Here is a 25,069-nt window from a genome sequence, read left to right on the forward strand (position 1 = left end):
TCGTCTCGTGTTATTTAGAGTAGGAATAATCTCGGGGTTTGTGGGTTCCGTCTACGTCCCGCTCTCCATTGGCGTGAATGTGGCGAGACTGTGGCTTGCGAAAGTACTGCTCGCACGTCACGCTCCCTTCCTCCCACCCTCCCTCTTTCTCTCTCTCTCTCCCTCTCTCTCTCTCCCAGTGTGGAGACTGACATGGAGGTGTGTGTATGTGTGCGTCTGTGAAAACAGACTCATGATGCCCCCCCCCATCCCACCCGCAGTAATGCACTCTGGTACATTAATGCATTTACTATCATTATAGGCAGTTTATAATAGTAGAATACTGCAACGGGATAAAAGGAGCACGCATCTATGCAGAGTACATCGAAGGATAAGCCTTCCTATCTCTTCAATGGTGCAAAGTTAGCCACTTTTTAAAGTCTATTTCATCCTCACTTCCCTCCAGCAGTCAACAGGGGGCGACAGCAATGAAATCTACACTGGTGGGACATTTCATTGGGAACACCTGCACTGTGTAATGACGACCAGTTGGAGAGGGATAATGCATTATCATGTTAATAGAGTACACGGTCAAATCTATAGGACTGAGCTTTCTTGTGAAGAGCCGAAAAGCACCAGTAATGGAAGCACCCCGGTCAGAATTGCCTATAGTAGCACTTAAAACGGTATAAGTAGCACAAAGTAAGAGACGGAAAAAAAAACTCAATTTCATTTCAAATTCATCAAACAATATCACCCTTAAAATTGAAAGACTTGCACATCATCTGATTTGGGGGAAAGAAATGCAGCCAAGGTCATGCGTACATGTGGCAATGACTCTGTCACTTCCTCTAACAACCCAGGCTAAACTGAACTGCTACAGGCACGTCACTGCGGCAATGTGACATACACCCACGCCACTGCCAAACCAGCAGCAACAAGCTGCGTGGTGGATCCTTTCCTCCGTTATTAAATTAATACATTTCCCTCAAAGAACCGAGCCGGGGAAAAGTTCACGTCATTGCAACATGTGACATAACGGACCAATCACAAGAGAGAAGACCGCGCCGTCGTATACGCAGCAACAATTCCTGCCGGGTGCGTGGCATGTGCCGCAGACGTGTTGCCAACATGCAGTGCAATGCGTCGGTCATGTGATGCAATGCGGCAGATGTTAAGACATGTCATACTTCCTTGACACTGATTAATACTTTCAGAGGGTTGGCGTTATTTTGTGGCATCAGCACAAAGTGTGAATAGGCAACTTTTTGGGGGTAAAAGACTGATGATAGATTCCGCACAAAAAAAAAAAAAAGTTAATTCTGAATAGGTGGGGCTTCACTGGTAATGTCGAATAAAATTATCATTTTTCTCCTTCGCATGCTGCTAAGTGACCGGCTTTGGGGGATGAATATAGCTAGAACTTAGTTCAAGTTCTCCAACTTGTGCAAACTGTCCAACGCTGGTGCTTGTGTGGGTGTTGAGAACCTGCTGGCATGCAGATATGCCTCATGGAGGTATACTGGTTAAAAAAAAAAAAAAATGCAAACACATTACGCTAGATCTTGAGTCATGTATACTTGTGAGACTCACTAGGGATCGTACAATACTTGGTCGTCTCGGTTGAGAGGATGGCTAGGGGAAAAAAAAAAAAAAGGTGCACATCCAGGATTGAACTTTGAATTTTGACAAAGTTGTTGTAGTAAAGAGCACAATCAGTCAAGTCAAGACCACAGCTTTGGGGTGACGAGACAAAGCAAAGGTCAAGAATTAAAAAAGCCAAAACCAATGCAATCGTTAAGGCTAACATGACATGCCGGGTATAACTTGTCTGAAACAAAAGCAGAGTTGTAAGCCCGCGGCCAATCGACCTCCCTTCCCTGCCTTACGCACAATCCTGATCAAGTAGAGCAGCCGCCGTAAAATTAATTTCCCCATCAAGTACGACTCACGCCGCCTTTGCGATAATCGTTCCAAAGCGGATAAATCTAATCCTGCAATGTCGAGACCGTGGCTGGAGATTGACTTGTTTATGGTCGCAACCCAAGATCAGCAAGAAGGGTGGCGAGCGTCACCAAGGTGATGTCTCTCAGCTGGCGCCAAAATAATAATAATAATTAAAAACAAAAAGTACAACTCTGCGGCCTTTGGCTGAGAAAAACTCCGATCCTGCAATCTGTCAAAGGTGATGGACGGCTGAGTATGTGGGCTCACTTTCTGGAGCAATTAAAGCTTCGCCATAATTTGAGGTCTTGGGAGTCGTGGCATTGAAGAAAATGTGCCATTTTATGATGGAAATGATTGTTAAGATGGATTAGTGTTATTATGTACGTGATAGCGAAGCGGTGGTTTACGGTTTGGCTCTACGCCAGTTGGCTTTACTATCAGATCATAACTCACTTTGGGACCAAAATTCCCTCTCTTGGGGTGACGGATCTTTTGAGATTGTTGGATATAAAAAACGCAAACGAGAAAAGCATGGTTGCAGGAAACAACGTACAATTAAAATAAAAAATTTTCAGGAAGAATATCGTATTCACTGGCTGCAACTGTAAAGGCAGAGGCGTCTTGGATTAGCTAATTAACATCCAGTATTAATCACCAAATAAACAACAATAAGTGCGTTTGCAGAGATTACTGCCGTAAACCCAGCTGATCTAGCAGGAAGTAATTATTTAATTTATTTGGCGATAAGTTGAAAAGCGGCACAGTGGTCGACTGGTTAGCACGTCCGCCTCACCGTTCAGAGGGCGTGGGTTTGATCCCGGCCCCGGCCCCCCTGTGTGGAGTTTGCATGTTCTCCCCGTGCCTGCGTGGGTTTTCTCCGGGTACTCCGGTTTCCTCCCACATTCCAAAAACATGCATGGTAGGTTGATTGGACTCTCTAAATTGCCCCTAGGTGTGATTGTGAGTGCGGATGTTTGTCTCTGTGTGCCTTGTGATTGGCTGGCAACCAATTCGGGGTGTCCCGCGCCTATTGCCCGAAGACAGCTGGGATAGGCTCCGGCACGCCCGCGACCCTCGTGAGGAGAAGCGGTATCGATAATGGATGGATGGATGGATAAGTTGAAAAGCAACTTGGTGTGGGGAACCATTTTGGGTTCCAGGCTTGTTGTTACTGGGTCACACATCATAACAGAAAAGGGTTGCACGTTATTTTATTGATCATAAACTATCAGTTTAACAATTTCTTGGCTTTTGGATTCATGGTTGTTAGCCCAGACACAGAAATAGGAAATCTTAAAAGACGAAAACAAATTTCGGGTGGTCAGTCCAAATGTTTCACTGTAATAAAAATCTGACGAAAACATCCCACTTGACACTTGAACGCTCCCTTGACCCAAACAGCTTCACCTGCCATGAGCCAAGCAAATGTGACTTGAGCACCGAGCGTTTGCCAGACACGCAAAGTTATGCGTATTCAGGACTTCATGCTCTCGAAGTGGAAATGGCGGTGGAGGTGCACTGGGTACAATGAATTAAGTATCAATTAGGTCCATCGGGAGCTCTGCTGGGACAGTGTGGAGCAGCTTGAAGGAAGCAGTTGCGCAAAATGGCGGTTGGGGGGGGGGGGGGTCGGGAGGGATACACATTAAATCAACACCCACCTGCCCAAGTTGCTAAAGACATCTGTCGTGCAGAAATTCTGCTGACATGTTAACTGCGAGCATAACTTAACTGCATTTCAAACAACTTCACATGTGCTTCGTGCACTTAGATGGCGAGCTGACATTCTGCTAATTACCGGGGTGCTTGTCGGGAAATTAATCAACAACAAATGTGATCATCAACCCATTTAATAAGGCAGCAAACGATTCCGCAGGTCATTAAAACTAAAGATTTTGGAGGATTTCCTAATTGGATGACAAGGCAAACCAAAAGATATCACTGAACTTCAATACGCGACTGGCGAGGAATGCCGCCCTACTTATAAGTTGCCCAGTTGCAAAGTTACGCGCTCACCCAAAACCGACGCAGACAAAAACATCATCTCTTTCTATCTTCATCATTTGGTGGGCATTTACGAGAAGCGTCCACGCTGATCCCCGCCCCACGTCCCCACCCCGGACCGTCCCCCCATGGGCTATTTATCACAGGCCGTTGTTTGCGGCGGCTCCTCCATTTTACAGTTCAGTGTTCATGAAAAGGAGCTCGCGCCACCGCCGCTATCTGTCAAGCGCTCCCGCCGAAGTGCATGCACACTTTCTCTCTTTCAGGCCAGTGGTCCACCCCGCAAACTGACATTTTCACAAGCGCACCTTCATCAGTTTTGCCCTTCGACGCCATCGATGAGGGTAGGGGGGGATGTTGACGCGGTGGCTGGGTGCTGACAAGGCTATCTTCAATTCAAATTTACGGTGTGCTGAAGTTATAGATGTGCCATTACATTCCACTGCCTCTCCTGCTGCACAATCTCCGTTTCAGTGTTTGTTTGAGAGGGCTGAGCTGCCTCCTGAAGTTAGGGTTAAGGGCGTGGTGTTGGAGTTGGTGGTTAGGGGGTATGGGTTAGCTCGCACTCCATTCCAGTTTCTTAAAATTAGGGTTGTGGGGTATGGGATATGGTTAAGATCAACGGTTTGACATTATTGCTAGGGTTAGCGTTAGGGTTACTTCCAAATTTTCAAATATTCATTTTTGAGCTTGTGGCAAAAGTTGGAGGTTATTTTTTTTGAAGCATTATTTTGGGTCTTTTTGCCTGTAATGGTCAGGACAGCTGAAGAAGAGACAGGAAGCAGGAGGAAGGGAATGACCTGCATGAAAAAGCCGCTCGTTAGAGGATTTAAACCGGGGTCGCCTACTACGAGGACTGTCGCCTCAACACATGGCTGGTGCTCTCGCCAAGTGAGATGAACACCACCCCGAGTTGGGGGATATTCATCGGCTTTAGGAGTGGTTCCCACTCAATTCTCCGTTCGGCATTAGGATTTTGAGTTCATTGTTAGGGTTTAAGGTTTATCGTTGGGTTTACGGTTGGGTATAGTTCCTAATTTCCTAAACATCAGGGTTAGGAGTTGTTGTTAAGGGAAGCATTATTTTCCACTTCCCTTCCACTTTCTAAATATTAGGAATGGAGATATCGGCTGAATTGGGCAGGAAGCGGCTAACTGAGGAAGAAAGTGAACAGAGTGTTTGTGAAAGCGAGTCGCGTAGCAAGGTGCCTCGCTCACCAGCTCCGAGGTTTATGGGATGACTCCCAGCTGTCACTCTAGTGTTGTGAATCTGCGGTGCCGTAAGATCTTAATTGTTCCAAATTAAATGCTCGTAAAAGTGGCAAAGGCAAATTAGTTTGCTTCCCCCCTGCCCCCATCCACCTCGCCCTCTCCTTCTCTGGCTAATCTAAAGTAGCCCCTCGACCTGCATTTGCACGCGAGGCAGTCGAAACGGTGGAACGGCTCCTGCGTGACATTACTGGGGTTAGCTGGTGTGGAATTCGTTTTTAGCGTTTGTTAGCAGTCAACCAATCAGAGCACGAGGGGGTCCCTTCGTTCTTTTTCCTCTCACCAGTCCTGCTTTATGTAACTTAATAAAGAGAAGTATCCCGCGGGGATTCGTACACTAAGTCGTCGTCGATCTCGTTCAAAGCGCCGCTGAGTTTATTTCACAGCAGCGCAGGTTCAGGTGCACACACGTGCGGATGCGCATGCAAAGCCAGCCCAAGAATAATCACACAGTGGCCAATTATTCTCCTTGCTGTATGGACACAACGAGACTCTTTTAAATACAATTCCCAGTCTGAATGGATATCAGCATTTCCATTTAGCTGCGGTTAACTTGACACCCTCCACTCCACTCCCGCACGGAAAAATAGCATCTTCGAATGGAGCCCCCACCAGGCAACTCAAGAAGGCAATTATGCGGCATTACATGTTGCAAAGTGGTTCCGTGGCAGGGGCGGCCAGAGCGATTATCGTCAAAATAAAACCCCAACAGAGTGGAGGGACGACTCCACTTGGAAGCCCAAAAGCGCCATTGTTGCCTGGCTCTGCTAGGATCGGTCTATAGAAAATATGTCCATCAGAAAGGACTCCATATGTTATCTTTGTTATTGTGCTTCTTCAAATAAAACCAGTGACTTGATGTTAAGCTGTTCCATAGCCCAAGAAAAGATGAAAAGTTGGGTAAATAACCGTTTAATTATCCGGAACTTCCGCGTTATGCCAGCCACTTGGGACATTCACAGCACTGGGCCGCACAGAGAAACTCGACAACAAATATTCCATTGAACATCAGAGTTTGAAAGAAGATTTGTTTCGTAAATCTGGCGCGTTAGTCTGTGTCTCTTTACACGTCAAACTGCTCAACTTGGTCCCGTGATACGGTAGTAAAAAAGTAAGCCCGCAGGCCAGCAAAAATTAGAAACAAAAAGCAAACACTTTTTCTTTGGAAAGGCGAAAAGGACAAATAATGACACAAAGGGAAAAAAGCTGACAGCTTCAAAGAAAAACAAAACAGCATTTAAGAGACAATATCGGCAGTCCTACTACTAGTAATATGGCTTCATCACTACAGGTGATTCTCACGCTCTGCCTAATATGTGGCGACAGGCTCGCAAATGAGGCATCCGAAGATTTCTAAACTGCACAATACCTCGGGTCCAATTCCAGCATTCTATCTTGGTGAAGCGGGAATTTCCTCAATGACGCTAACCTAAACAAAATCCTGGAGCAGCAAAATGTTTCTTTATGGGAAACCGTTTTGTGGTGCAAAAAAGGTTGGGGACCGGTGCTTTACTTGATCATATGGGTTGGACGACCATTCAGTTTTGACCTGGCTTTGGTGTTTCGGTTGGATTGTAAACAAGATGACACAGGTGCCTTAGCTCCGGCTTTTCGGCACCGGAATATGGGATACCACAAAGGTGGTAGAGACGAAGCAGTCAGAGGTGCCGATAACGCGCAGTGTCCCCCGGCTATATCACGGTTTCTCCACCGAAAACCATTCTTTAAAGAAGTGTATCATCTCTTTTAGCAGCATGGTGGACTAGCGGTTAGCGCATCCGCCTCCTGCGATTTGGATCGTATGCCACGGCGTCGGCAGGCATACGGCCGACCCTTTGAACACTGCGTGTCTCTCTCTCCCTGCCATGTTTGTGGCCTTGTCGCCGTGTGCACATCTAATGGCCGGGGTGTAATCCACCGGCTAATCTGCTGACAGTCTGTGTGACATGGCATTAGTTTTGTGTCACTGCCTCCCACACTGTGCTGTGCGACTCAACTCGACGTGTATTGCGGGTCACAAAAAGAGTGTCTTGCTGTTCCATCGCAGCAAATCTGTTGGTAACGCCACGTCGACGTGTGTGATCGGCCGTTGGTAAAGGCGTTTGCGTCGCCAACCGGACGCCGGAACATGAAGTTCACTACAAGAGGCTTGAGTTTTAATAAGACAGCAGGTCAGGGCACTGGCGGACTCCACATGAAAAGTGGCCTCATCATTGTGATTTCACTGACTCGGTGAGGCATCCAGCCTTGTCAAATTTGACGCAGTCCATAAGCAAATATTGCATTTGCTGTCATTCCGGCCACAATGGCTCATACGCAGTGGCATTACAATGAGGCCGTGTGAGGTGGGAGCTGCTCAAATTAGATGTATGTAGCAAGCGCCTCATGGCCTTATCAGTGTTTGTATTTAAAGCTGAAGTCGAGCCAAACATATTTTTCAAAGAATATGTTCTATTCAGGCCCACTAGTTGAAACAGAGCATTCTGATTAATATTATGTTTGTGGAATATGAGTTAAGAAACAAAGTCCACCCTTTTGTAGTTTTCTCAAGGGGTGGCAATTTTGTTCGCAGTTGCTCAGATAACGACCAATCATAGCTCAGCTTCAGAAAACAGGTGAGCCGTGATTGGCCGTTATCTGAGCCCTGAGCGTCTGTGATGTCATTTTCAGTCAACAGAAGTGACAAAATGGCCGTCCTTAGAGATGGCTAAAAACGGGTGGATTAACTCTTAATCCAATTTATCAGAATGCCTTTTTTCAAGTAGTGGGCCTGCATAGAACATATTCTTGGAAAAAAATATGTTTTGTTTGACTTCCACTTTAACGATTACATGGAAACAACTTTACTGGTTTGTAAGGTACAAACGCCCCCTACTGGGTTGGAACATCATTGATTATAATTTATGACTTTCTATGTCATTTTGATTCGAAAATTATAGTAAATTTAATTCGGAATTATCCACGAGTTTGTTCATTCTCTGGGTAACAGAAGTAATGTTCTTGGGTCACTTTGACCCATAATCCGTGGAAAAAGACCAATAACCCTCTTGTGTGATTTTCACTCCATTACCAACCACTGAAATCAATATTTATAGTAGATTGCTCATATTGAGCCATGTGGGTTTTTTTTCTACATATTGAAGAAAATATTTTAACTCACATCATGACAGAAGGGTTAAATGCAGAACAATTTGACAGAGCTTTCTTTGTGTTTCTTTTATGTGCAGTATTAGATTAGTCACCAAGCTAGGATAAAGAAATCAACCACTGTTTGGCATTACTGTTGAGCTCTTTTGTCCAGCGGGTTGAGCTTTGGCCTCACCCTGAGATGTGCAGAAAAGCATCGGGCTTCCTACGGCTAGAGGGGAAGTTGCAGGAGAGATTGCTTTAACCCCCGACACTGATAACCTGGCCGAGGCTTTGGGCCAAGCTATAGCAAGTCAATTTTAAGACGACTTTTAATTACAGGGCCTTTGAAAAGGGATAAGGGCGAGAGGAGAAAGGCTGCATGCTTTGGAAAGAGATTTAATCCATGATGGGGCAAATGATAAGATTGTCGTTTTTTTTTTTTTTTTAAGATGGAAGAAAGTACGGTGCCGCCTGGTGGATAATGATGACAATCAAAACAAACAAACAAAAAAGACCCACACTATCGCGGAGAATCAATAGGAGTCTTGTGTGGAAAAGAAAAAGAAATAATAAAATATGTTTGAAAATTGTAACTGTGTCTTGAGACCTCTTTTCTCCCAAAAATTCTTCAAAGACACTAGTTGGGATAAAAAAATCATTATTTGTTGCGGAGCGATCCTGTCATTTTGGGCAGGAAATTGAAACACACTTGACCAAAACAAGTGCGGATTTTGGCTGCTGTATTGGAGAGTGTGAGTGGTGGTATGCATGGTGAGCAGAGAGCGAAGATAGAGTGGTTTTGGACAGTGTAAGATACCTTAGTCAAGAAAATCAAGGATAGGCTGCTTTTTTCTACTGAATCTCGTCAACCATCCGAGTGCAACCAATCGTAACCTACGCCCTGCCGTCACTTGGCGACAACGGCATTATTGAAGACTACTTTTGCCGTGTGGGGGGTGGGAGCGATTATCACCGAGCTACACGCCATGAAAGCAGGAGGGTGTCTCTTGTGAAACTTAGCCTGCCAAAATACTGTCAGAGGCAGAGAGGCTTGACGGCTCGTCCGGCCGTGGCCTCCGTCGCGTCGTTCTCGCCAGCTGTTGTTTGACAGAGATAGAAGAGGGAGACTCTTCCCACAACGTCATCAACTGACAAGCTCCGGGGTTGCGTTTCTCCTTTTGTTATACTAATGAGGTGCTGCCGCCGGTGGAGCGTCACAAGTACTGTATTGCGCATAATGGAGGTAAGACAAGTAGAGGGAAAGAAATTAAACTCGATGCCTCACAGCTACCGGTGTAGCTTTACATGTATTTGGATTTCTCGGTACGATAGAGAGGTGTTCACATGCGGAACATATTAGGCGGGGAAGGGGAAGCAGAACGGCCTCATTCTAATCCGAAAACAAATACAGTGTGGCTCAGCCTCTGGCAGTCAAAGTTATTAAACGCCTAGAAAACGCCATTGCTGTTTTCCTATCTTAATGCTTCTGACTGGTCGAACGCTTACACTTCTCCAAAATGTTTGTTTGTAATTATAGTTTACATTAAATACTACGTACACATGCATACATACACACACATGCACACAAATTCAATTTCTTAATTTTTTATTTGATTGTAGGAATTATAAATTGTTTACTACACGTTTTTTTTTTTGTTTGTTAGTTTCATTTTAATTCATTCAGTACCAGACTTTTTCAGATCCATTGCGAAATGACATATAAATATGTCATTGGGGCAGAATTAGTTTTTAAATGTCATCAAATGTGTTCCTGTTTACACACAAGTTAAAGAAATCTTAGAAAGTTTGGGTCCTGAGGAGGAACCAGATTTTCCAAGCACTAAAACAGTTTTCATATTATATATATTATTCAGCAACAATAACAATTCCACTCAATGGACTCATCAAACTGTGTAATTTGTTGCAACAATAGGACTCAATATCAGATTCTCACCATAATAAACAAATGTAAAAAAGTTGCTGTGTTGTTCAGTAGGTAAATTACAAGATCAGTTAAATTGTCACTAGTGCACAATACGCTCCGTCAAAACAAACCCATATACCGTTGCGTGGAGCAAATGGCACATAATCTATGCAGCAGTAAATGTGGATGTAGACCTGAGTGCTTTCCTGCATTAAAATTCTCATTTCAAAACAACATACGCGTGACCATGTGTGTTGACTATGAGTGTTGGCCAGAGAGCCCCTCCGCACTTAGTAGATCATACTAATTAAAACATAAATTGGGGGTATTGAGCAGAAGAGAAGGTGGGGGAGGTGGACTTCTGAGACACCGATGCACACAGAAATAATTGCTTCGCATTTGCACCAAACAAAATATAGATGCCTTTCAAATAAAATCAATGCCGCAAACCAGCGGCTTGCTTCACAATAGGAAAATTAAAATCAGGCAGAAAGCGCCCAAAGCCTGAGCACATGCCAATATGACCATATAGTCCATTTGATATGATTTTATGTCATATGCAACAATGAGTGGACACATAATTAGGTACACCTGCACAGTGGAATTATGCTCGCTTTTGACTGGGATTATCATGTGATGAGCGATGACAGTGTATAATGCAAAAAGTAAGAGGGACAGAAAAATGAGAACAAATAATGGAAATTATTAATTTTTTTTTTTTTATGTCAAGCTGAACTCATAACCAGAAATAAAATTGCAACAACAAATTATAATGTTATTAAGATGTTGAATGAAAAAATGCTAGAATCAGTTGAAATACTCTGATCTTAATCTTGGTAAGATTTGTGTATTTGCAGTCCCATGTGACCAAATATCAAACTCTTATATACTGTAAATAAAGTTGTATTGTAGTGTATGGTATAATCAAAACATGAATATAAATTATGTTATATATTATAATTTGGACCCATTCTTTGCAGTGATAGACTGGACCCTGCTACACCCCCCCCCCCCACCCCCCCCAAAAAAAGAAAGTTCAGGGTTCAGTCTCAAAGCCATTGTCTCTTGTTCTCCTCACGCTAACTTTGCGTGACGCCAGAACAGAAGCTCGGGAGCCGTGCTGCGGAGGTGCCATGTGGTCTGGCTGAAGTTCCCCTGAAGAACAGCTCTGGGCGCACACCTGAGCCCCATCGTGCCGAGCTCATGCAGTCATCTTTGACGTGAGCAGACAGTTGCGACCATTAGCCATTCCCAGGCTCAAATGAGTATACAGGTGAGCACAGGCGTGTGTGAAGGTGGAGGATGGGGGCGTGGGGGTTGTTTGCTGTGAAAAAACAGTGGGCTGTGCAGCAAAGATTGGCAGCAGCAACAGAGGAGACGGGAGAGCCGGTCAACAAGAGATAGCGAAGAGTGGCGGCTGGAAATGGAGGAAAGCGCGACTATTTTCTCCTCACGTAGGCGACCAAACCTCAAAGACACTTTCATCCAGCCTCTGCCTCAGGTTGGTACAACAATGTCTTCTTAACAGTCACATTAAGCAACATTTGACTCCGACCAGGACCAGTGGTGAGGAAATAAATCTATGAACTCATTCAATGCCAGCCTTTTGCTCTCATCACAACGCTACAGTGCCAGTGACCCACAGAATATTGTATTCTATGATTTTCTTTTTTACATTGAATCTACCAAATTAAATTCTATTAGATTCAAAACAGTCAGTGCCAAGATCGAGTTATGACGTTAATTTTGGGCATTTAATACATGAAGGACTGTTCGACCCTTTGATAAATCACAGCAAATTGACAATTACATAGCTGAAAAAAAAATGTGCTTGCGGCTATACTTAGTCCGACTATTTTTTTAAATTGCCCGTCTATCGTTTATACCCTACAAAATGGGCAACCATCATAGGCGGATAAATCCCGTCACATAGGCGGAATGCCCAGCTCTGTGGCTGACTAATACACTATGACATGTCCAAGGCCTTGCACTAATTATGCCCCCTCTGCTACAAACTGTTCAAACCCACTATGTTAGCCATAATGCTTTTTTTTTCTCACAGTCATTTAAATGAACATTTGTCGCAGAACCACAACGACAAATACAGATATGAGTCGCAAGTGGTAGCCTATCATTGCAATCCCCAGACAGTGTGCAAATGTGGATTGAAATGCACTGGACCAGAGGGAAACAGACAGAGTGAGAAATAGCAGTCTGTTTGCATTCACCGCCTTTTTGTTTTTGTGTTACCGGGCGGAAACCGTCGCTCCAATGATTTGATGGTTCATCTTGCAAACTGTCAAAAAACACTCCCAGCCATTCCAAAAGTTTGTTGTACCTTTCTCAGCACACTCAATATTCCTTGTGTTTTACCATATATACCACACACAAGAAGAATAGTGTTATTATTTCGTTGCGTGAGAATTTAGCTGGATTCTTGACACGAAAAATAATAGAAGACTGCCTGAATGTAAGACTTTTGTCTAATACAGCGGCTTCATCTGCTGTCCTTCCTCGCTTGTCGTACTGTTATTGTGTAGGGCCCGGGAGGCTGAATAATGTACATATGCTACAGTCTACAATAGCGTGCTTATCTGACTTTTGTTCTTTCCACGTACAGATGCTGTACATGTTTTACTGCACAGAATAATAAACAGCTTCAGGAAAGCACACCTAGCCATTTTTTTCCCTAACTGTTCAGAGGTCCCTGTACTAAAAATAGGTGGTATCATTTCATTTTTGACGGTGAGGTATCACGGCACTTCTCCAGTGCCGGTATAAAGTGCAATTCTAGTCCATACAGCTCCAAGGCAAACAAATTGGGTACATTAACATTTCAAGTATTTTCACAACATTTGCATGGGTGCCTTTGGCCGGGTCACAAATCTAGTCTTGTGCAACTCCTACCACAGGTGCAGCTTTAGATTGTGCCAGCACACTAACCAAAAACTCAAGTCAATGCTTACCTTTCAGCACTCAAGCAGACTTCCCAGGAGTTCAAGAGCTGCGGAATGACAACAAAAGGCCATCAACATTGATAATAACAGCATGTTTGGCCATTGCGAAAGCATTGTGATCACGGTTATACAGTGTAAAGGGCAAACATTTATTATGCACTGATTACGCTTGACAGGGTCAGGCTCCGAAACACTCTCTAACATGTACCAATAACTCGAAGTAAGTCCTGAGTATCTTTTCTGCGGGGGCCACTGAAAAGGTTAAAGATTGAGTGTTGGGGCGGTTAGCACATCATCGTTCAAGGTCTTTAGATGAATGCCAAGTTCACTTTCAAAAGCATCGAAAGAGAATTAATCATGTGATTGATGGCCGGCATCTCTCCACGCATTGCTTCCCTTGTTTTCCAGCTGGGAGATAAAAATTCTTGCTTGGCAATGGTCGCCAGCGCAATTGATTCTGGCAGGCAGTGCAGTGCGAGGGGGCTAAGCATGTGAATAGCTGCCGTCAAAAAGCTGAAGGGGGGGTTGTGGATTTATTCCTAGTTCATATGCAAGCCGTATCTCGGAATTGCTGAGACGACTGTTGTACAGTGTTGCTGCCATTTCACATAATCACTAGTGACTCTTGTCACAGGCTTACGGGTGCCACGTCTTATCAACGCACGCAACGAACGCTCGCCGCCATTTGCTTGGACGTGACAAATCCTTTACAATTCCAAAATCATCGTGTTGTAATTACCGCCAACTGGAAATAGGTCTACGAGTCGGCTTATCTGCGCAACGTGACATTTTCCAATCTGATTTCTACTGTGCATTGCGAAGGGAGACCAGAAGTTAATTGGTAGGCCCTATTGGTCTGATCCACAACAACTGTATCCTGGATGGTCAAGGAGCGGCACAAATGATTAACGACCACGCTCCACTTATCAGCGGGTTATAAGGAAGCCACCTGTCTGCAGTTCTTCTGCCCTACATAGATTTATGGCTCATAACTGGCCTTGAATGAAGCCACTCTGATACGTACACTACCTCATGGGACCAACGGTGTGGAGTTTAGTAGGATTATGCAAAGCCAATTTAGCAATTTCCACAAAACTCTGCAGAAAGCTAAGACAGGGGAAATAACCTCCTGAATCGTAGCGTGGACCTGAATGAAGAAGCGGGATACATTTTGCAGTTTGCTAACATGGCGAGACTTTCTGTGGACATATGCAAGGGGGCAACTATCAATAAAGGTAAATCAAAGGTAAATGGGCTGTCACTTGTATAGCGCTTTTCCAGCTTCGGTCCTCAAAGCGTTTCACACTGTACCTCATTCACCCATTGATGACTCAGCATCAGGAGCAAGTGGAGGTTCAGTATCTTGCTCAAGGGTACTTCGGCATGGTCACAATGGCCGGGGATCGAACCCCCAACCTCTGGGTTGGGAGATGACCACTCCACTACTGAGCCATGCTGCCGCCAGTTGTTTTATTCATGTCAGTAGGCCATTTATGAATTAAGAATTGTCTTAACTTGAGAAGGTACCGTTGGAAACCTTTTGGATTGACAGCAAAATAAGATCCCCAAAAGTAGCAGACGCGAAAAAGGCAAAGAACCGATATTCTGAAAACGCTGTCTGTTACACAGCAGAACACTAGCGAGGCAAAGTTAAGCAGCGGGAAGGAATCGGCCACATTGTTGAGATGCCAAAGGGAAAATGCTGCATTTCGACGCTGTTGGGATGGTGTCCCACAGGTTAAAACCGATAGCACAGTTCAATGGTCGGTACAGTATCTGCGGCGGTTCATTAAAATGAGAGGAATGCTGGAAAATCCAAACTAATGATGTGCTTCCTTCCTTGAAATTTCCATTCCAATATAATCTGAGTACCCAGAATATCTGAGTTTTTGCCTCAATTTGATCAAGATTAGAGAGATGTCTTTTCGGGGTCACCATCCCTTCCCTGGTATTTTTTCCCCCCTTCTGAGATTCTCTGTAAATTGCCCCTCCTGACAGCCAGCCATCAACCCGGGTGCAATTTAAAAAGCCTGCCAGTCCACAGGGCTGCCTATCAGCCTAGCTGCCAGAGCTTAGACAGGACCTCCACCGCGAGCAAACTCTGATGTCAGCTAGCTTCCCCCAAATTCCAGTGGGTGAAGGGGCGAAAGAAAGGTTCTCAGAGATGGGTTAGGATAACGACAGAACACATTAGTGAGTGTTGGGTCACAGACGTGTTTTTCCTTGTCGCCGCCTTAAATGCTGAGGCGACGAGCCACCGCTTCATCGTGTCATCGTGTGTGTGCCTGAAGCAGCCTCCCTGCTGGAATTCGACTAAATGCCGACATTGCCCGAAACAATCAAGCGAAAACAGTCCAGGCTGGAGGATTGGCAGCCTGCTGCCGCACACTTCTCTCTACCATATGTCTTTGTCAGAAATATTTGCCTTGTGCCGAACGCGGCAGAGGAAATCAGTCCCCAGTTGCTGTGCATCTCGAAGGGGAAGTCTCACCGCGCTGATGCTCGGCAGATTGGGACGAATGGAACCGATGACAGTCAAAGGCGGACCATATGGTCTCCGGCGTCTAATCGTCATTTAGCGGAGGAGACGAACAGTTGATGCCTTGTTTTTCCTGTCTCAATTAGCAGCAGTCAGAGATGGATGATGACAAATCTGTTCTTTTGTTATTGACCAGTCAAACATGTGAGCTAAGTGCCAAGTTGGGTCGAAGGGACAGAAACATTCTTCTACAACTCAAACATGTATTTTAAATATGACTCAACTTGCAACTAAAAGCCTCTCAACAGACACTGCAATCCATTTCCTCTGTATTTATTTTTTATGGAAACAATAAAGTGCTCCCAATTATTCTGTGTTTTGCTATTTGCGGCTCGGCTTAGTCCCTTTCCCCTGCATATAGTGAGTAATTGCTGTGCACCAGTTTAAACTAGTCATGACTTTCGTTTATGGTCAATGTTGATGACCTTTTCTTGCGAGAACAACATTTTACAGTTGCTACTAACAAATTAATTGACATGAACACTCGAGACCATCAAATAACCACCGTTATGTTCTCACGTGAATGTCGTAGCAAAAGGAAAGGCCGGCACTATTTTGCATGACTGCTTCTGGAGCCACGACAGCGCATTGTGCTACGGAGCCTCGCCATTCGCCAATGCTTTCAGTTCATTGTGTAGTCGCAACAGCAGCAGCAGCAGCATGTTTGCCAACAGCCACAAGAGCAAATGGAACAAAAGCTCCAGTTGGCTGGGTCACACTGTGATTTACCTGAGGGCTGTGGGTATGTTTTGCACGGGCTGGGGAGGGTAATTTTGGTCTCCATTAGCATGAGAGAGAGAGAGAGAGAGAGAGAGAGAAAGAAAGACAGAAAGAGAGCGATGGAGGGTGGAAGACGGCACATCCAACACCGAAGGAAAAAATTTGCCTGAGGTGAGCTGGCATTATAGGGGGACGCATCTTCCCCCGATCGCATTCAGCCAGGAACGTTAATGGAGTTGAAGTGGGTCGTCTTGAGCTAAATTGAAGCCGCTGCCAATGGAAAAGGCTTTGAAGTAACAACCTTTTAGCAATTGCCGTAATGCTATGTGTAAACCTCAAAGTGTACCATCAGTCTTTAAGAGCTTGGCATGCTTACTTCAACATTTGCTCAACATTATCATTTATTTTTAAAGGTGACAGATTATGCAAATGTCCCTTTTAAAATACTTTTTAGATGTCTTTAAATTAAGTGTCGGAGGTTTTGTTCAAAATACTCCAAGGTTCCAGAATTACGGTAGGCTTTTCACACTCCTAAAGCCCTTCAGCCTCCCCTCTGCTGTGGGGTGTTTGGGCATCCATAAAGACAGTAAAAGTACGGATTGTGTTTTCACTCGTGGATCCAACTCATTTACAACTGTGCCCAACATTTGATCACCAGTCATCAGATAAAAGCAACAATACTTAGCTTTTGGCTTTGACATTTTTCGGTGGAATCCAACCAATTTGTCCATAGTAAATCTCCTGTAAATACAGAGCTCCCATCTATGTTTTTCGAGAACCTATCTTTAGTCAGGGGCGCAATGGGTCTCCTTAATGGCACGAGTGTCCTTCCCCTGCCCTTTGTCTATGGGCAAAAGTCATTAGTGAAAGGGTTAAGAGACACCCCAGTCAGCCATATGTTTCCATAATTACCTTGCTCTGGTGTCACGGTGTGGACAGAAAGCTTTCTGCTAAAACGCCACCGTGGCGTTTCAATTACGCTGCCTCTTGTTGCTCTGCCCGGTGAACATTGGAAAGCGGCGGAAGGTGACAAAAAGTGCAGATGTTATCGCACCACGAAGCGTAGCAGGGGTCGCGTTATCACGCAGTAGTCAGAAGGCATGCGTGGACCGATCCCGGTGGATTTGAAGCTTTAAATTACACAAATTCATCTGACATATTGCGAAATTAAAATGAGACACCGGCACTTTAAATATGCCCTACACATCCCTTGGTGATTCTTGTACCACCTTTTGGATTTTAGCAGCTTTGAGACAACCTCACGGGGAATAGCAAACATTATACAATATGAACGCCATTTACTAAGCAAGACTGCAGTGGAAAAATCAATGTGGACTTATTGTGGTACATGTGTCACCCCCTTGGGCTCACTTCTATTACACCGTGATTTAAATTTGCCATTCTCCAGCCCAATTTGAAGTTATTACGGCCAACTGGAGTTAATGGATAAGACAAGCACCTTGCATTATTAATTAAGGAGATTGATCTCAGTCTTTGAAGCTTTGGCTCCATCACACACACAAGCGTTGCCATAAGGTTGGGCTAAGGGAAAGCAGTAAATTAAAACGATCCATTTATTTCGCCCTATGAAAATTCACTGGGTTGGAATGTTCCGTTATTGTTTTTAGCCTCCTGTTATGTTGATGTCCTGCAACAGCAATTGTGTTCCGAGAGCCTGGGCTTTATTCTATATGTTGATTACACTTATTAAGCCAAGCACAAGACATTTTAGACTGAAAAACTCATTGTTATATTATTACCACTTATTAAGGCCCAAGGTCCTCTTGGAATTGCTTTAATTATTCTTTTGACAGATCTTTTCGGGGGCCTCAACAATCCCCAAAGGTCTGCAACAAAACAGGAAAGTTAATGACTCATTACAAGCTTGGTGTACACCCGTATATTAAAAACAACATTCATAAAACTAACTAAATAAACCTTAAGTAAACGCACTTCCTTCCCCAGGTAAGACACTTCTGCTCCTGATATTCCTCCCGGTGTAGAAAAAAAAAACTGTTGGCATATAAATAGTTCACTACCCTCTCTCAGTAATGTCGAGCAGAGGCTGCCGCATGCCAAAATGGGCCTTTTTCCCCCCACCAAGGTCAGGAGGTCTCGGCCGGTTTCCTCCGACGAGAGCCGCAATTAAGGCTGGGAGGCCGTGCATCATCCCGGGCTGAGTCATAAGTTGCCCACCAGTACTATGCATCACTCTCAGTTACACCACGCAGAGTATTTATTTGGAAGGCCACCCAAAAGCCCACGGGGGAGTCATTAAGCTCGTATGCAAATATGAGGGATGGATACGGAGTTCACCTTGCCGTTGCGCTGCTGGGCCGTCATTTAGCCCGGTCGGAAGAGAATGCCTGTGGATGCTTTAGTTGCGAGGCTGCAACAGCAGGCAACCAAAACATTTTGCAGGGTTTCAACTATGAGGATCATTTTCACAGAATAAAAGTCAGGGAAAGATATTTCAAAATGGAAAGGTATTTTCATAGCATAAAACGTCTGCAAAAAATACATAAAAAAATATAATTAAATAAAATATGCATGCATCTTTTATTTCATGTGGTTTATATTTTAAAAAATATTAGCCTGCCTAGGACCCAAAGGTCTTAAAGTGGCCAGAAAAATCTAACATTGATGCATTTTTTGTGGATAGATATTTTACACTGATTCCCATTAGACCGTATTTCATCTGTTACATATACGGACCCACATTTAAGGTATAATCTCCGGTTTATTATAAACCTTAAGAATGTATAAAATGTCATGCAAGTCATTGGTATTATTTCTTGGATTTTCCAATGGTAACCAAAGAACAATATTAATTTACAGCAGTTATACAAATTGTCGCTGTCCCATGAAAAATGCTGAATGTCCTTTTTTTTTCAATTTTCTTATTTTTACGTGAATAGTGTTTCATCACAGAGACATCGCATTAACGTGCAAATTATTATTATTTTTTCCCCCAAATTGGACATAAGCGTTTTTAACAGGACAGCGACGTAATATTATCTTTCAGTGTCTAAACACCGCGGGTCACATTGACCCATGAACATTTTGGGCGTATCAAAGAAACAAATTTAACAGCAAGGTTACAAACAAGCAATTGGGCACGAATACCAAGAAAAGTACAGGAAATAAACCTCCAAGTTGTCTGCTGTTTTTTGTTTCCCTGTCAGCATACAGTATAAAAAACAAGGAAAAAGAAGATCTGACCTGTCACAGAAACACACGGATGCTATTGAGACAGATTGAGAGATTTTATGCTCGGGTCACAATGACCTGGGGAACCCAAAACGAAGAGCACTTTGAATTCCGCGAGTGAAACATTTGGACACAGGTCCGTGCACACAGTACAGAGACGTGGCTGCATTTTCACGGCCTCACTCTGGAGAGGGAGTGTGCGGGAAAGTTATCGCGGGAAAATTCAGCATGACAAGCCGCACAACGGCACACTTTTGTGTCTGCACAGATCTCTCTAGGCGTCGCGCTGTGTGAATAAAGGACCTACGCGGTTTACATTTCTAAACTTCTCAGCAATGGGAAGTGGGAGTGCAAACAGTTATAAAATAATAAATAAACAGCACAGACAATACAAAAGCAACACTCGGAAGACAATGGCCCTTAGAATAAAAACAGCCTCAAAGTTAAAGGAGAGCAGCAACTCTTTTGTCACCATGACAACCATGGATCACCCACATTAGGGTCAAAATACGTGTGGACCAGCCTGGACATCTCTTATATTAGCTTTGCTCAAAACTGGACCCTAATACAACCGCCAAAACATTATTTGGATCTGCTGAGGGGAATACAGTCATTTATGTTGCCATGACAACCCTACAGTACATCAACCACACTACAGGCCAAAGATTGGTTGACCAGCCTGGACACCAATAAATACTCCCGCACTTCCCTTATCTAATCCATATGTAAAGATTGGAACTATAAATAAGTGGATGCTACCCTGGCTTAGAAAAAGGACAATAGTGCCACAACAACCTTGGCTCATCGACATAATGTTTAATCTCGATTTAACTAGGTAAGGCAACTGAGAATAGACATTTTCTTGAGCAATGTCGACCTTGCTGCATGTACACAGTAAAGCAAGGGGAAATAAAAGCAAATTAAAATGAATACTCACACAATAAACGCAATGTGACGTACACAACACACTAATGTAAACATAACGTGAAAAAAATACAATACAATCACAACTAAGACAAAAAAACAATCAACCGTAGTTCTCTCGCAGCCGAGTGCATTCGTCGGTTCAAATGTTTTTGTCCTATTTAGTCGTCTCTCTCGCTTCACTTGAGTTTTTTTGGCGCCGACTCTTATTCCTTTCCATATCTCCTCCGGGACGCACATATTGACAGACCGACCTGAATACCCTGTGTTCACAATTGAAAACAACACAAGCATAGGGGACTTTATACCTTCTTCATTATTATTCTAAAGAGTCATGAATAGACATTTGATTAAAGAATAAATCAAATTAGCCTCTTTGCTTGCACATTTGTTTTAGCTTCTTGACAATGTAGGAATCTAAGCGCATGGGAATCTTTTTAATTAATGGTAGCCGGGCTTTGTAATGTGGAGAATTTTTGATCACCGTAAAATGTTACTAAACCACCCTGGACATTGCATCATAGCATAACGGTAAAACAATGTTTTGAAAGAAATCGCCTGGGAAGTGGGTGGCAGAGGTGGGTTCTGACATTTGGCCATGTTAGGCTGGGAGGGGAAACAAACGAAGGAGTCGCTCAAGTGGAAAGTGCCGAAAAACAATTAGCACAATAAAAACATGGAAGGGAAAAAAAAAAAGGAAAAGTTGAGGAAATGAACTGTTAAGGAACATCTGAGGCCTCGGCAAGCTGTTACGGCAAAGAAGAAGTAGCAGCAGCAGCAGATGCTCCTCGGGTGTTTGCAACAAAGCTCAATCTTCACTCCCTGCAGGAGGGATGGGTAAGGGGGGGTAGGGGGGGCGATTGGACAAGCCACTATTTTTAGAGCCAATACAAATTTAATTTGTCTTCAAGATGGACCGCCCTCTCTTTCTTGGCGTACTTCCCCATCAACGTACGCTCACAAAGCCATGCATATGCAACTTTGCTTTCGAAAACTTTCGGCGTTGTCGTTGAGGTGACATTCTCGACGCTATCGGGCTGGTGCGCAGTTCATTCGCTGCAATTTGGGAGTCCATAACCACGACTAGTAATTATGTGCACTCCCACTCTCTCTTTTTCTGCCGAGGCTTATGTTGGAAACCTCCTGTGAATAGTTTCTTTTTAGACATGAAATTAAGGTGCAATTAAAGTCGCTTATGCTGTGATTATGCTCATTTGCATGTTTTTTTTCTTTTTTCTTTTTTGCCTCGGCAATCACGACAGCTTCGCAACAACTGGCACTAACATTTTGCACTAAACTTGGGATGATCTGCAAAATGAATTGCTAAGTTTTTTGCAAGTGTGACGCACCAGTGCTCCAAGGTTTCATTATTTTCATTGATTTCCTGAGCTAAAAACATGACAAATGAATGAACAAGTTGAATACATCATGCTCACCAGAGAAGATTATTAAATATATGAATGTGTGCACACGTGTTTTGCTAGTTGAAGAATATTGCTCGGACCAACCAAAGGAGAGGAGAGAAAACTGTGGACGTTATTGTGGGTGGTGAATCTGAAATCCGATTAGTTCAAGAAACAGTCGAATTCCAAATGTAATTCAAATTTCATCAGCCTGTCTAGTGACTGTGAAGAGCCCAGGGTAGGTTAGACTGACATGGCAACACACTAGAGGCTGACATCTGACTGGACAAAAACACAAATCTAACATCCACATGTACTGGAAACAGTGCAGTCAAGAGAAACTACGAAATAAAGTCAACAGACTGTTGAGCATATATTAATACATTTTTGATGGAAGAAATGCTGCGAATGTAGGTCAGTGAGAAAGCCTTACTGTCCTGACGGACCACTATGAATTCTTGTTCATCTACTGTGCGATTTGATTGACAGGTGATGAAACTAGGGCGTACCCCAAGTCTTGCCACGTTGAGTAACGGACCCCCCGCTCCCTCCTCCAGCAGCTGTCTGCGGCACAGCTGTTTCTTTTTCCCCTCGAGTGAGCATAGGTGCCTTTGCCCGGCGGCTCAATGGAGCGTTGCAGGGATCCCGAGGAGGTGCGCTAGTATGGCAGCTTCTTGTCACTTGGCAAGCCACGAAGAAGTTGGATAATGTGGGCGAGTGGGTGGGGTACACTGTGATTCATCAAGTTTCCAAGCGGACATGAAGAATGTCTCTCTGAATACCAATGGACGCACGGTCGCCACGCACGCCGCCGTGACAGCATCTATGAATAACGGCCGTCTTCCGACAGAACCCGAGGGGATGTACGCGGCGCGTCATGATCGATGCGTCGCCCCTTTGGCCTGGCCAAGCATTTACTTTATCACAACAAGTCTTCGCTACATGAATGTGGAGCTCTTAAGGTCTTAGGGTGTTCGACGTGCTGAAAGGGGCATATTGATTGCATAGTGAAACAGTCACTTATGACAAATGGACCCCTAAATCAAATTGGGAGATAAATCGTCTGGCGGCAGTGTCATTAGGGTGGCAGGATGGCTGGCTTAATATGGTGATTAAATGAGGGCCGGCTACTATGGCACCATGTCGTCTCTGACTGGCTGACCCCACATGGGCTGCAAACAGTGCTTAAGACACTTCATCATCTCACACCTTTCCGGTGTCTTGCATCGCTGGCGTTTATATTCATCTTCCACTGTTTTCCATGCCCGTCATGTTTGTAATGGCTTGCAACCTGCTGCGGAATTGTGCCTCTATCCCCCAGCCTATTGAAACCATATCATTTCATTCATGGGATCTGGTTGACTGACAGGGTAGCAGTAAAGACGCTACATGTCACATTGCGGAGCAAGGTGCCCCAGAAAGATTTTGTTAGATCCGGGATTGAAAACTCAGACTTATTCTTCAACATAAAAACAGCTTTTAACTGAAAAGGAAGATATAAAAATCATCTGAGAGCAAATACCACTAATATCGTGGTCATACGGAATATGATAAACAGTTTGATAGTAAGCCAGGATACCAGACCCTAAAATGGACAAATAGTACTGATGTCATAAGGACAGAAATAGCCACTTAAGATATTGGACCCCAAATTAGCACAACTTTGACATTGCCTGACATGCTGCCATGTGTAAGCCCAAACTGGCATACATCTGAGAATGTGTTTTTTTTTTTTAACTGAGGACAGTCCACAAAGACAGTGGACAGATAGACAGTGTCCGAATCCAAATTGGCACAAACTATACGTGTTCTGCTTATTCAATCTCAAATTCCAGAACCAAAGTGTAAGACTTTTTTCCGCCAGCCGAGTCCAAACAAGACTCAAACACGTTCCAGTGATGTCATCCCATGGTAGAAGAGCACGACACTTTCAAAAGACTCCATGATTTAACCAGTGGACCTAATAAAAGTGCTCTTGGCTGGCAGGAAGGTGCAAATGTGGAGGAAAAAAAATCTGCGCTGCCAAGGCTAGCAGACAGTAGCGAGTACATTTGGCTCATTTTGTAAGCATGCGATACGCCGGGGCGTCCATGTGACCCTGGTGCTCCATATGGTCTAGAACATGGCACGGAGTACATTGCTCCGTGGGCGAATGCAGCTTTGGCAGCCCTCGAAGCCCCAAAGGTCTGCAGTGTGGACACACAGTAGAAATGATCCCTATAACCTCCAATCCTGTTCCAAGCGCTACTGTCCTGCTTGGTAAAATTGCGGTGCGGAATATAAACAAAGTTATTGCAAGTGCGAAATGTTCACTTTCAGGTGACAGAGACAGATTTCCAGTGTTGAAAGAAATGTGCAAGCAGACGCATAGTCATAGAAATCAAGGGCGGGGGGTTGGGGGGGGGGGGGGGGCGCCGCCAGTGAACACTGCATTGGCAGGGAAATGTTGGTTGAAGAAAGAGAGCAGACGCGGACTGGGAACTTACAAAATTACAGATGAAGGTGAGTTGGACAGAGTAGTACTATGGTACACTGGGACATATGGCATCCTAATCTACGAGGGTTGGAAATTAAAGAATGCCACTTTGGATCAGCAGCGCAAGGTGGGTAATGATGAAAGACAAAACAACTACTTGGTAATAAGTTGAGCATTGGTCACTATTCCAATAAAATAAGATACAGAAAAACTATTTGGTATGGGTAATAAATTAAAGATAAGTAACATTTCCTGTAAGATAAGACAGAATAACAACTTGCCCTGGGTCGTAAATTCAATCTAGATACGTTTTCCCTTGAGAATAAAATGAAGTCCAATGAAAATAAAATTAGGTCGTAAAATTGGACAATATGACGACCGAAAATTAGTGATTACTTACATTAAAAGCAGCTCAATCTTATAGTAATTACATTTTGGAAGAGCTCAAAGTGAACTGACAAATGGAAATAATTAACATTATCACTAAGACGATGCAATTTGTGTCACAGTTAGTGGCCCAGAAATGTTTTAAAGCGTCATTTGGGCCAGTGAGGAGCATCCATCGCCAGTGTAGCCAGATGACCTACAG

The 25,069-nt window shown here is 44.0% G+C and overlaps 1 protein-coding gene across 5 annotated transcripts in view; it reads right to left on the reverse strand.

Annotated features, from left to right (window-relative positions):
- The window catches only part of ptprda (protein tyrosine phosphatase receptor type Da), a 254,866-nt gene that overhangs the window by 109,159 nt on the left and 120,638 nt on the right, over positions 1–25,069 (reverse strand). The window lies entirely within an intron of this gene.

This window comes from Filicampus tigris, chromosome 2 (genome assembly GCF_054856515.1).
Source record: "Filicampus tigris isolate MCC_2025a chromosome 2, RoL_Ftig_1.0, whole genome shotgun sequence".
Lineage (NCBI taxonomy): Eukaryota > Metazoa > Chordata > Actinopteri > Syngnathiformes > Syngnathidae > Filicampus > Filicampus tigris.